Source organism: Equus caballus, chromosome 2 (assembly GCF_041296265.1).
Source record: "Equus caballus isolate H_3958 breed thoroughbred chromosome 2, TB-T2T, whole genome shotgun sequence".
Lineage (NCBI taxonomy): Eukaryota > Metazoa > Chordata > Mammalia > Perissodactyla > Equidae > Equus > Equus caballus.
In genome coordinates, this window is record NC_091685.1 from 77,765,858 (window position 1) to 77,779,641 (window position 13,784).

The 13,784-nt window shown below is 38.9% G+C and overlaps 1 pseudogene; it reads right to left on the minus strand.

The window, feature by feature from the left end:
• Window positions 1-9,995: 9,995 nt before the first annotated feature.
• Window positions 9,996-10,474, minus strand: LOC111771784 (large ribosomal subunit protein eL32 pseudogene; annotated as a pseudogene).
• Window positions 10,475-13,784: the final 3,310 nt, after the last annotated feature.

Below are 13,784 nucleotides of genomic sequence, written 5' to 3' on the forward strand. Positions count from 1 at the left end.
AAATGACCAGAGATGACACTTACAGGCTTAGGAATTGGAACAGAAGATGTGAAAGCACCTACCTTTGTAAATGACATGATACTGCTTTGGTGGCCCAGGATCAACAGTAAAGCTTATACAAACAATAAAAGAATACAGTAAAGTAGCAAGATATGAAATTAACATACAAATTTGATAGTGTTCATATATATTAATAATAAGCAGTTGAAATATATAGGGGAAGAGCAGATTGCATTCACAATAATGACAGAAGGACAGAATACTTAGGAATAAACAAAGTGGCAAAACCTGCCCAAGGAGTACTTTAGAATACACATGACAGACAAAAGCAGATTTGAAAAATGTAAAGATATCCATATATGGATATATATGAAGATTTTATGTATACAGTCATGCACTGGATAACAACATTTTGGTCAGAGGGACCACGTATACAACGGTAGTTCCATAAGATTAGTACCATATAACCTAGGTGTGAATTAGGCGTTACCATCTAGGTTTGTGTAAGTAATTCTATGATGTTCGCTTAATGACGCATTTCTTAGAACGTATCCCTGTCGTTAAGTGACGCACGACTGTGTATATTTAACCAAAGAGTTAATGTTTTCCTGGAGTTAGGCAAATTTATTCTAAAGTTTATATGGAAAATCAAACATACAAGAGTAGCTAAGGTCCGTTATTAAAACACACTAAAAGCCTCTATTATTAAAAGTGTTGAATGGACATAAATGGACACACAATTAGTAGAACAGAGTAGAAAAGCGGAAGTCAACTGAGGTACTCATAGACAGTTTATGATACAAGAAGTATGTCAAATCCCTCAGGAAAATAGACTTTTATATAAATGGTGTTAATGTAACTGGTAGCCATTTGAAGAAAAGGTGAAAATTGATCAATAACTCACACCATATACAAAAGCAAATTCTGTAATAAACTAGATATGTGTAGTGCCTTTCAAGCTATGACTCAAAATGTAGAAGCAATAAAATAAAAAGTTGATAAATTCAACTTTATAAAATAAGAAAAGCACGTGTTAGTGACAACAACTAAACAAATCAAAACAACGCCATAGGCAAAATAAAAAGCAGATCACAAAATGGGGAAAATATTTGCAATTTACAACTTAAATCACAGATAGAGGGCTAATCTCCTTAATATCCTAAGGATTCTTAAAATTCAAGAAGGACAAGACCATTAACCAATTAATAAATGGTTAACCAACTGGTAAAAACCAATTAACAAATGGACAAAGTCCATGAACTGGCTGATCACTGGCAAAGATATACAAATAACCCTTAAACATATGAAAAGCACCTCAGCTTCACTCAGAATAAAAAATATACAAATTAAAACTACACAGATATCATTCTTTATATGTAAGATTGACAAACAAAAATGGCTTGACAATCCACTTTGAAGGCAAGGTCGTGGAGAAACAGACATTCTTATATTTTGCTGGTGCTAATGCAAAAAGAATAACCAACAAGAATAGACATACGTTTACCTCTAACCACAAAAGTTGCACTTCTCTGCATTTACCTTGAAGATATACCTCCACAATTAAAAATGGAATATGTACAAAGTTACTGATCACAGCATTATTTATAATAACAAATGATTACTAACACAAATATCCATCAATATGAGGCTGGTTCAATGGACTATGGTGCAATCTCACAATGGAATTCTGTGCAGCTGTGAAAAAAGAGAAAGAAAAATCTGTATGACCTATGTGTAGTGATTTTCATGTATATTGTTAAGTGAAAAAATTCAAGAGTGTATAATTTATGTTACTGATCTTGGGAAGAAAGAAGGGGAAAGGAGAAGATCTATCTACTATCTATCCTCTAATATACAACTGCTCATTTCTCAAAATGAAGCATAGGAAGGATAAACCAGAATCTAAATCAGGACCTGCTGAAAAATGTTAGCTACAGGAGATTGATAGAGATGAGAGCCTGAATTCTTTTTAGTTCTATTAAATGAAACATATGCATTCCAAAAAATCAAAATCTGCATTCCAAAAACGCAAAATTGCATAATAAAATCCACAGAGCTTGTGGGAAACATGGGTTTAGTGGCACAACACTCAAAAACTTCATCAGTGACGTGTTGGAGAAAAAAGTACGACCCTAATAAAAGTGGTAACACAGTTACATGCATGTTTAATGGTTAAGAAATGCATAAATATTACAATAAACTTGGCGCTATATCATGAAACAGACCTAAAGCACTGGTAGAAGTGGACATCAGAAGGGTTGCACCTTGTGTGTTACTGTGAAGTAGAGGAAGCTAGGGTCCCAGGAAAGCTGTAAGACCAGATGTGGATATTGGTGCCTCAGAGCATATGGTGAGCTGAGGTAGCTGGTGAATGTTCCAAGTGTGTGTGCAAGCCTTTTGTTTATTCTTACTTGAGTTGGTTGAGCTGGGTGAGGTTTTCTGTTGATACTGTGCGTAAGCAAAGATGAAATTTGTGCTATGCTTAAATATATAAATGGTGTTGGAACAAATTAGTACTTTCCAAAACAAGCATTAAGCAATTTTCATTCTTGAGTGTTCCATATTAAAATATAAAGTTGAATCAGAAGAGGATGAAAGTCACCCTAAAACAGAATACGAACAAACAAACGTACATGCATGTCACATTGATAGCCTAACCATGTGGAGAAAAGGATTATTTAAGGCAACTTTTGAGAAAAAACTGCTCTGACAACATCCTTAGTGGGATACATTCTCAGGGCAAAAGGACTGCCAAAAATATCTTAAATGTTACTTATGAGGAACTTACGGATTTGTTGGTAATATATTTTTGAGACTTTTCTGTGTATATTATAGAACAGAAGAAAAACAGATGTATTGATGTTATTAGGAAATAGAATTTTTCACTGTCGGTAAAAGAGTGTATGAATTTAAAAGAATATAAGAAAGAAAACCCTCTCTGGTTTTGATTTTGAGTTGAAAATGTTAATATGATCTCGTGCTTTTTAAAACATATATTTCATAGTTCCTTTTCTTCACAAAAGGAGCCTAAAAGGACGTCCTCGTGGAAGTTTGTACATCTATTCTCCAGACCTTGGTTTCTAAATCCAATTTCTCATGAAAAAGAACCAGGACTTCTTTAGAGACATGTCTGACTCTAAGCCTGAGACAGAAGAGTAGATAGAAAGACTGAGCTATCTTGTGCCAGAAAGGACCCCAACATAAATCGAGTAATATAAAAAGTGACACAAGACCCAGCTGGAAGGGGTTTTTTGAGCACCAAAAAAGAATAATGACAGTAATTATTATGCATTGAATAGCAAAAGAAAAATCTATTACTCTTAGTGCACAAAAGTACAAACCATGAAGGCTAAGATTCATAAATGAGCTCATTGAGCCTAAGAGTTCCTGTATAAAAAAACACACCATAAGAGCCAGCTCTGATGGCCTGGTGGTTAAAGTTTGGCACTCACCCTTTCAGCTCCCTGGCTGCGGAAGCACTCCCTAAAGCTAACCCCCACCCCTACCCCCCACCGTCTGTCAGCTGTCATGCTGTGATGGCGGCTCACAAAGAAGAATTAGAACAACTTACAACTAGGATATACGACTATGTACTGGCGCTTTGGGAAGGAAAAAAAGAGACCCATAAGAGGAGTAAAATGACAAGCTTGAAGTGGATGATATTTGCTTTATGCACAACTGACAAATGATTGGTGTCTCAAATATATAAAAAACTTCTATGCATTAATAAGATAAACAACCCAGCAGTAAACTGATTAAGAGGTATAAATAGATAGTTCAGAGGCAAGAAAGCACGAATGGCCCATAAACATGTGAAAATGATTTTAATATCATTACTAAGTAGTGAAATGCAAAGGAAAGCCATATTAATTTATAATCTTATACTGACCAGCTTGGCAAAAATGAGAGTCTGACAGTACAGAGTGTTTTTGAGGATGTAGAGCAGTGACGCCCCTCCCCTACTGCTCATGGGAGCTTAAATCCCTGCAGTCCCTTTGGAAAACTGACATTACCTGATAAAGTTGATGACACATTCCCTATGATTCAGCAAGATTCCTGATGCACAAGACTGCTCACAGTGACACTATTCGCTGAAACAAAAAATGGAAAAAGCCAATAGTCTAATGATACTAGAATAGATCCATAAATTTTTTCTATTCATATAATGGAGTATGGAGCAACAAGAAGATGAAATAACCTGATCTACAGGATCAACATACTTGAATTTCATTAATGGGCTATTGATTGAAAGAGAGAAGAAAAATACACACTGTTGATTCTGTTTAAAGAAAGCTTAAGAGCAGACCATTAAACAATGCTGTTTGTGATTGCATACATAGGTAATAAAAGATGATAAAACTGCATTGAAAAATCAAGGAAATTATAAACACAAAATCAAGACGGCTGTTATTCCTGGAGAGAGACAGAGGATGGAATGGGGCAGGGGTCCACAGGGGACTTAGGAGGTTGTGGTGTTTTATATATACATATATATGTACATGTATGTATGTGTATATTTGTATTTGTTAGACTGGATAATGAATACATGTCTGCTTCTTACAGACCAAGCGAAACCATGAATTCTAATTTTTATTTTACTGGAGAAAAAAACCACTGTGATTACTTGTGATTAAGATAATAGTACACATTAGCAAACAAATAATCGTGGTTGATTTGGAATGAATGTCCACACTGGCCACTTTACCTTCCACTTTCAATATGTTTTCTTACTGTTTGTAATTTTTAAAGAATGATAAGCTATGACCAGAGTTATTTATTAATTTCTTGATGTTGCTACTTTTTGATACAGAAATATTATGTCAGTTTTCCTAATTGGTCTTATTCCTTCTAGTTATAATTGGAAACACTGATGACTAAGATGGAGAGTTAGTTCTAGTCCCTAGAAAACCTTGTAAGAACTTAAAGAAAAAAAAGTAGCAGTTTTATTATTTAAAAATAAATTGCTTAGGGGCCTGCCCTGTGGCCAGGTGGTTAAGTTTGCACACTCCACTTCAGCACCCTGGGGTTTTGCTGGTTCCAATCCTGGGCGAAGACATGGCACCTCTTGTCAAGCCACGCTGAGGCTGCGTCCCACATGTCACAACTAGAAGGACCCACAACTAAAATACACAGCTAGGTACTGGGGTGATTTAGGGAGAAAAAGCAGAAAAAGAAAAAAAAGATTGGCAACAGTTGTTAGCTCAGGTGCCAATCTTTTAAAAAAAAAAATCAAAGTAAATAAATAAATAAAAATAAATAAATAAATCTTAAAAACAATGTATTGTACATTACTTATCAGAAGCTTAAACTTGGCATATATATATTCTTCAAAAAATTTTTTAAAAGTTTTATTAAGGTATAATTGATACATAAAAAATTGCACACCCTTAATGTAAACATCTTGATGAATTTGGGCATGTGTGTACACTCATGAGATCATTGTCGCAGTCAATGGACTAAACATATCCATCACCTCCAAAAATTTTGTGTTCCTAAGTGTATGTGTGTTTGCGGTAAGAACACTTCACATGAACCATATTGTTAACTATAGGTACTATGTTGCACAGCAGATCTCTAGCACTTATTCATCTTACGTAACTGAAACTTTATACCCATTAAGCAACAATTCCCTGTTTCCCCCTTTCTCTAGTCCCGGGCAACCACTGTTCTATTCTCTGCTTCTGTGAATTTGACTGTTATAGATACCACATATAAGTGGAACCATTCAGTATTTGTCCTTCTGTGACTGGCTTATTTCACTTAGCATGACGTCCTCCTGATCCGTGTTGTGGCAAATAGCAGGATTTCCTTCTTTTTAAAGGCTGAATAATATTCCATTACATGTATGCATCTCATTTTCTTTATCCATTCATCTGTTGATGGACACTTGGGTTGTTTCCATAGCTTGGCTATTGTGAATAATGCTGCAATGAACATGCAGATCAAAACCATGATGAGAGGTCTGTTAGGATGGCTATTATAAAAAAAAAAACAAAAGACAGTAAATGTTGGCGAGGATGTGGAGAAATTGGAACACATATACACGGTTGGTGGGAATGTAGCATGGTGCAGCTACTATGGCAAAAGCTAGTAGGGAGGTTCCTCAGAAAATTAAAAGTAGAACTACTACCATATAATCCAGCAATCCTACTTTGGGTATATGCCCAAAGGAATTGAAATCAAGATCTTGAAGCGATATCTGCACTGCCATATTCATATTCTTAATTTGTCTGGTAGTTTTCTTTTCCCCCTAAAAATAAATCATATCCACACATTTCTAAATGATAAACCAGAAATAATTGGAGTCCAATTAATGATATTTTATTGCATTTTAGATTTTTTTCATAGCTGGGAAAGATATAAAGAATAAAGAGAAGACTTTACTGAATTTTATTATTGAATTACTACAGAAACATGTATTTGAAGATTTTTTCTCCTTATGTTAGGTACTCTATACTGACAAAAAAAATCAGTAGTAATAATTGCTATCAAATGTGTAAAAAATAAAAATTGTGCACCCCAACATGTATCTTTTAAAATAGGAAATTGCTAGGCAACCTTGTATAATCTAAATAAACCACTAATGAAATTCACTAGCTTATATTTACAAAGGAAAAATGGCATTCACAAACTAGCCTTTAAGGTGATGATAAAATGCTATAGCAGAAAGTAATTTCAAGATCATCAAGTTGATTATCCTCATTTAATAGGTGCAGAGATAGGCCTAGAGAGGATGAATTACTTGGCAGAGGGTACAAAGCTAGTGTCTAATACTAATCATACCTTGAACACGTAATTGTTGAACGCCCACGCATGCCCTGGGTTGTACTCACAGGTGAGGTAGAGGAGGCTCATAGAAATGGACTGACTGACACACATGGTGTCGGGAAGTGGTAGAAACAGGACTCAGAATGAGGCCTCCCTCTGGCTCCGTATTCAGTACTTTTGCAAATCCACCCCCACTGCTTTAGGAACAGATCTGATGCTCTCAGCTGGGCTGTTGGAACATCAAAAAGGTTCATTCCTGGATTGGGCCAAGGCACAGGAAACCAGGGACAGCTGGTCTGGAGGTGATCATAAATGGACACCAGTGAGGGGACACATTTGTCATACCTTAGTTTCATCTGTCTATGAGGTGAGGAAAAATCCAATTTTTACTCAGAGTTTTAGTCGATAACCAGATGTTTCTTTGACTACTTACTATGATATAGGAGCTTTATTTATTATCTGATTTAATTCTCATGACACCCTAGAGGTAGATGTTATTTTCCCCATTTTCATGACTGAGGAAATAGGGAGGCTCAGATAGTTAGGCAATTTGCCTAAGTTCACCTAACTAGGATTTAACAGAGCTGTCCTATAGTGAAGTTTGGGCTCTCTCCTCTGCGTTATGTCAAGTTCAGGGAGGGCTGAACGAAGACTATGTCCTTCCCTTAAGAAGATTTAGGATAAAAAAAGAAGTTTTTATCTGTTTTTTTTTGTTATTCCTTTTGCTGTTAGTGTTTTTTGCATGAAATCCATTTCAGGATAAAGGCAGAGGTCAGAATTCTCAGAAATAGTTCAGTTAGGTTATCAGAATGAGACATGGGATCTGTACAATAGAGTCCTGTGCTGCTCTGCGACCTGTGCTGGAGAGGGAAGTGATGGAGAAAAGGAAGACACAATTAGAATATTATTGGGGGCAGGGGTTTTATTTATTTATTTATATTTTTTTGTATATGAGAAAGATTGGCCCTCAGCTAACACCTTTTGCCGCTCTTCCTCCTTTTGCTTGAGGAAGATTGTCGCTGAGCTAACATCTGCACCAATCTTCCTCTATTTTATGTAGGACGCTGCCACAGCGTAGCTTGACGAGTGGTGCTGGGTCTGCGCCCAGGATCCGAAACTGCAAACCCCAGGCTGGTGACGTGGAGCACGTGAACTTAACCACTATACTACCAGGCCAGCCCCTGGGGTTTTGTTTTGAATGCTTTAAAAGGAGAATGTTCCTAGAGGTAAAGTGACCACAAATCGTTGCAAATTACTGGAGTACATTTCCAGTCAATTGACAAAAAAGGAATATCTGACTGTATTAGTCTGCTACGGCTGCCATAACAAAATAGCATAGACTGGGTGGCTTAAATAACATAAATTTATTTTCTTACAGTTCTGAAGGCTGGAAGTCCGTGATCAAGGTACTGGCAGTTTTGGTTTCTTCTAAGGCCTCTTTCCTTGGCTAGGAGATGATCACCTTCTCTCAGTCATCATGTGGCCTTTTTCTCCGTGTGCATGCATGGCTGGTGTCTCTTCCACTTCTTATAAGGACACCAGACCTCCTGGATTAGGGCTCCAGCCTTATGAGCTCATTTAACCGTAATTGGCTCTTTAAAGGCCCTATGTCCAAATACAGTCATTTTGGGGATTAGGGCTTCGACATATGAATTTTGGGAAGACGTAATTTAATCCATAACACTGATAAACTGAATTTAAGATTATGATGGCAGAGGAATAAAGCTCATTTAAGGAACCATTTACATTATGTTTTCCTAGAGAATAATTTCTAAAAGGAAATTACCATATATTATTCATTTACATCCCTAACACCTAGCCAAGTGTCTGACACCTAGTAAGTATTTAGTTAATTCTGTTGAAACAGAATAAATGAATCATCGATCAATTTAGAACTCCTGTGGAAATACTTAATTTGTGTATAAAGCACGTATGTACTTTGGCCAGCACTGGTGGTTTAGTGGTTAAGGTTCAGTGCTCTCACTGCCAGGATCCAGGTTCGTTTCCTGCTCAGGGAACCACACCATTGGTCTATTGATTGTCGTACTGTGGTGGCTGCATGTTGCCGTGACGCTGAAAGCTATGCCACTGGTATTTCAAATACCAGCAGGGTCACCCATGGTGGACAAGTTTCAGTGGAGCTTCTAGAATAAGACAGACTAGGAAGAAAGACATGGCCACCCACTCCTGAAAAACTGGCCATGAAAACACTGAATAGCAGCAGAGATTGTCTGATCTAACACCAGGAGGTGAGAGGATGGCACAAAAAGACCAGGCAGAGTTCTGCTTTGCTGTACACAGGGTCACTAAGAGTCAGAACTGACTGGATGGCACTAACCACAAAAAATATACAGGCATAGCTTGGAGATATTGTGGGTTCAGTTCCAGACCACTGCAATAAAGTGAATATGGCAATAAAGTGAGTCACACGAATTTTCAGATTTCCCAGTGCATATGAAAGTTGTTTACACTATACTATAGTCTATTAAGGGTGCAATAGCATTATGTCTAAAAAGATGTACACATTTTAATTTAAAAATAATTTATTGCTAAAGAATGCTAACTATCATCTGAGCCTTCAGTGAGTCATAATCCTTTTGCTGGTGGAAGGTCTTGAGAAAAATGCAGTATCTGCAAAGCAGATACTGGAGACTTAGCTACAGCCATTTCAGAAATGCTGTTGTTTTTACCAAGATGAAAAGAAAGTAAACAACCCAGAACCAAAAGCAAAGCTGGAATGGTAATCTAATGACCTTAAATTTGTCTTTCAGAAAAACTCTAGGAGGTATGCCTGGATATCAGTATTGCCACACAGAAGTAAAACAGATAGATTGTAAATAAACGAGACTTGTGCTTTCCCAGGAAGGCAGTTACGCCTGAGCTACCTTTGAATCATGTCTTGAATTTACTGCAAGTGAAATCTATTCCCCTGGGGGATCAAAATTCCTAGCAGAGGCCTACTGTATTCACTTCTTGAGTTTTAAAATAAAAACTTGAGTTCGTGAGGAAAAATAATGGAATATTCCATCGAATGGCATGGTCAAATTTTTTTCAATAGAAGATAACTTATTTTGTTTTCGGTTTCCTAGTTAAGCCACAGATTATATCTTGCCCTAAATTCTGGCCTAATAAAGAGGGACTCAAATTCTGCTTTTGGCTTTCACTAACTGACAGTCTCAGGATTTTGCACATAAAATGATTATTATTATTATTATTTTTTTAATTTCCAGATTGCAGAGTTTCATGGTTTTATTAACACAAATATAATGCGCACACGAGCTGTCGTCTATTCGTTTTCTTCGCTGCGCAGCCTGGCATTGGGATTGGTGATTCTGATAGCCAGCTGGGCTGCTCTTTCCACGATGGCTTTGTGGTTCTTGGAGGAGACGTTGTGAGCAGTCTCAGCACAGCATGATTTGTTGCACATCAGCAGCACTTCAAGCTCCTTGACATTGTGGACCAGGAACTTCTGGAAGCCACTGGGCAGCATGTGCTTTGTTTTCTTATTGCTCCCATAACCAATGTTGGGCATCAAGATCTGGCCCTTGAATCTTCTGCGCACCCTGTTGTCAATGCCTCTGGGTTTCTGCCAGTTATGCTTAATTTTGACATATCGGTCTGACTGGTGCCGAATGAACTTCTTGGTCCTCTTTTTGACGATCTTGGGCTTCACAAGGGGTCTGAGGACAGCCATGACGCTGAGTAGATGGCTCAAAATGATTATTTTCTAAAAAAAGGAAATTCTAAGGAATATCATTAGAAACACGGAAAACAGACATTGGAAATGGAAGTCTTATTATAAAGGCCTGGAGGAAACAACACTGGGCAGAGGGAGAAGTCAAACAGGTGCAGGTACAACATACCCTCAGCTAACTCCACAGGGGCTTCTGAACTATGTACTACTTGTAATCAGCTGATGTCTTGCAGTAAGTGAAATGGCCAGGCCTTTGCAACCCCTTTATGATCAGTCTTTGGAGGTAGGCCACCCCAAGAGGATCATGACCTTGGATTACAAGCTCTCTGCAGCTAAGGCAAACTCTGAAGGGACTGACCCATCCATGCGCTGGAGCAACTTCAAGTCTTTCCTTGAGGTGGGATCTGAGCAGTGGTATGTCTCCATGTTCACAACAGTCTAGCCCTTGGACTGATTGTCTCCACTTCCTCAAAGATGTTTGGGGAGGACTTAGTCCAGGATTCCAGAGGGCCTCTCTTTTTAAGGGAAGCACAGTAGAAGAAGGTTAGCAGTATGAACCATAGCCCCTGTTACTGTAGTTGCTCTCAGGACCCCATCTAATGGTCATCTTCTTCTTCCTTAGCTATCCATTATGGATTCCCCTCACCCTTAGATAGACTACCAAGGCAGGTCTTGTTGGTTTGCTTGGTGATATTATGATCTGGGCCATCCCCAAAGGCTCTGAACCCTTGGTTACCATTAACTTCTCACGTTGTAGCTGCTGGCCTTTTTCATTTATCATTACAATTGGGCAAGGGAGGAGCAATAGGCAGTCAAGTGGATCACCTTATGCCACACATATTCCTCTCTGGTCCTACTGTGTGACAGAAGCTCTACCACCTCCTGGTGATTACTGTCAATTATTCCTGCTGAGATTACTACTCCTGCTTTCATGGTGATCTCTGGACACAAAAAACCAGAGCGCCCAAGTGTCAACCATAGCTTATAGCTCAATAGACTTCTCATTGTTCCCCTTTGGCAGAAGTGTATACCTTTTGGGGACTAGGGCTTCTAGACCTAGTCTAGAAGTCCATGCAGAGCCTAGAGTTGCAGGGATGGGAGGTACAAAATCCCCAGTGGGTCATGAATAATGACAATTAGTGGAGCCCCTCCTGTTCTCCTGTCTCTACTCCTTTGTTCCCAGAGGTATATATTCTTCCTACATGGTACTGTATAAAGTTTTTGATTCAATGTCTATACTGTATCCTGGAGGTTGAAGTGGGATCCTCACAGAATACTGTTTCTAAGCTGACTAACTGTACTTTCTAATGCTCTTCCTGGCTAATAGCTTCTGTTGGTGCATATGTAATACAATGACTGGGTCACATGGTCATGGACCCACTCCCACTGTTCCTCTGCTATAAAGAAGGTCCTCTGATCTGACTATTGCTGTGAGGGATCCCATACTGGAGAATTAAACACTTCATCCATACTTGGATAGTTGTACTGGCGAGGTCTTGTGGGTAGGATTGGCAAAATCTCCCCCACAATTTATATCTATTCCTGCTAGAGCAAGTCTTTGTTCTTTCAGGGTTGAAATGGGCTTGATGTAGTCAACATGTCATTAAATGGCTGGTTGGTCTCCTTGAGGAGTAGTTCCACTTAGGCTGAAAGCATTAGTCTCTCTTGCTGGCAGATTGGACATTCATTTGCAGCAACAGCTAAGAGAGACTTGGTAAGTGGAATCCTATGCAGTTGGACCCATGCTTAGCTTTCATTACTTCCACTGTGACCACTGAATTAATTGAAATTCATGTGCCCATCATGCCATGCCAATGTGGCCAATGCATAGACTGGCTAAATCTTACTTACTACTTGATAGTTGCCTGTGAGTGCCACTATGTGGTACAAAGATGTTCACTCTTTTTATCTCTTCCCATAGGTCCCTCCCCACAACTGTTCATCAAACCTTCTTATCCACAATTTTCCAATCTTTCTCCTTTCGAGCCTCTGTATAAGTAAGGCATTCAGCCCTACCTGGAGCTCTGTATACATCAGAACCTCCATGGTAGAGGCCAAAGTGGATGGCAGACCTGAAGCTCTGCCCATGCGGAGGCTCGTTTTCTAAGTCCTCACTGTCTTTCAAGGCCTTTCCCAAGTGAGGCTGCTGCCATTTTCAGCTTGCATCCACATATCAATTAGACCCATCTATAAACCAAGGGTGGGCTTTTTATCTTCTGCCTGCTCATCATAATGGATCTCCCCGTGGCAATCGGTGTGAGCTGAGGGGAGGGCACTGACACAAGAGTGGTAGATGACATGTGGGTCTGGTTCACTTGCTCGTGCAGCTTGCTTTTGCTAACTTGTCCGGGTCATGCTTGATTTTGGATATACTACTTTCATCTCACAATGGATTGGTGCTGAACTCACCTGTCTTTATGCCTTAGTGAATCCAACAAAACCAGATAGAAAGTTCCAGATGCATGATATCCATTATCAGACACAATACGGGATCCAAGGTCCAGTATTATGCCAGGAATTGTTTTTCAAAGATATGTAATTCTTTGCTGCATTTGGCACAGCCTTGCTCCAGAACCCATATGCCTGCACTACAATTCTCCCACTGGAGAGTGCCATATGGCATAGTTTATCACTACTGATACTTCTAGTATCATAAGCTCTTCTGGGTCATATAGCTCAAGTGGCATGCTTGCTTTAATGGAAGACTGGACCTGCTGCAGAGCTCTTTCCTTCCCTGGGACTCACTGAAAGGTGGCAGCATTTCATGTCACTGAGGTGTGGAATATGCTACTTCTTAAACTCTAAGAGTTTTATCAGACATTGTGCCTCATTCATTGCGGTACGAGACGTGAAATGCAATTGTTTATCCTTTGATTTAGTGGGGACATCCTTGCAGTCTCTTAACATTGGACAGCTAATTACACTGATGTGTTAGGCTGCCTGCTGAATCTTTGTGGGGTTGGTTTATCTCCGACTCTCTGGAATGTATATGTCTTACAAAGTCTTCCAGCTTGCTAGCCCCTTCTTGCTCAGTGGCCTAAAGTTATCAATGTAGTACATCAAATTGATATTCTGCGGTATGTCCAGGCAATCCAGGTCCCTTAGGACTATATTCTCGCAGACTGAAAGTAAGTTAGCAGAATCTTGAAAAAAAAGCAATAAATGCCTCATCTTGTCTATTCCATGTGAATGCAAGCTGCTTCTGATCTGTTTGATCTGATCTGAGTAGAAAATAGCATTTGCCCAATCAACATAGCAATACCTGAGGTCAGACTAATCTACCGTAGAACAACACCACATCTGAGATAGCAGCTGCAATCGG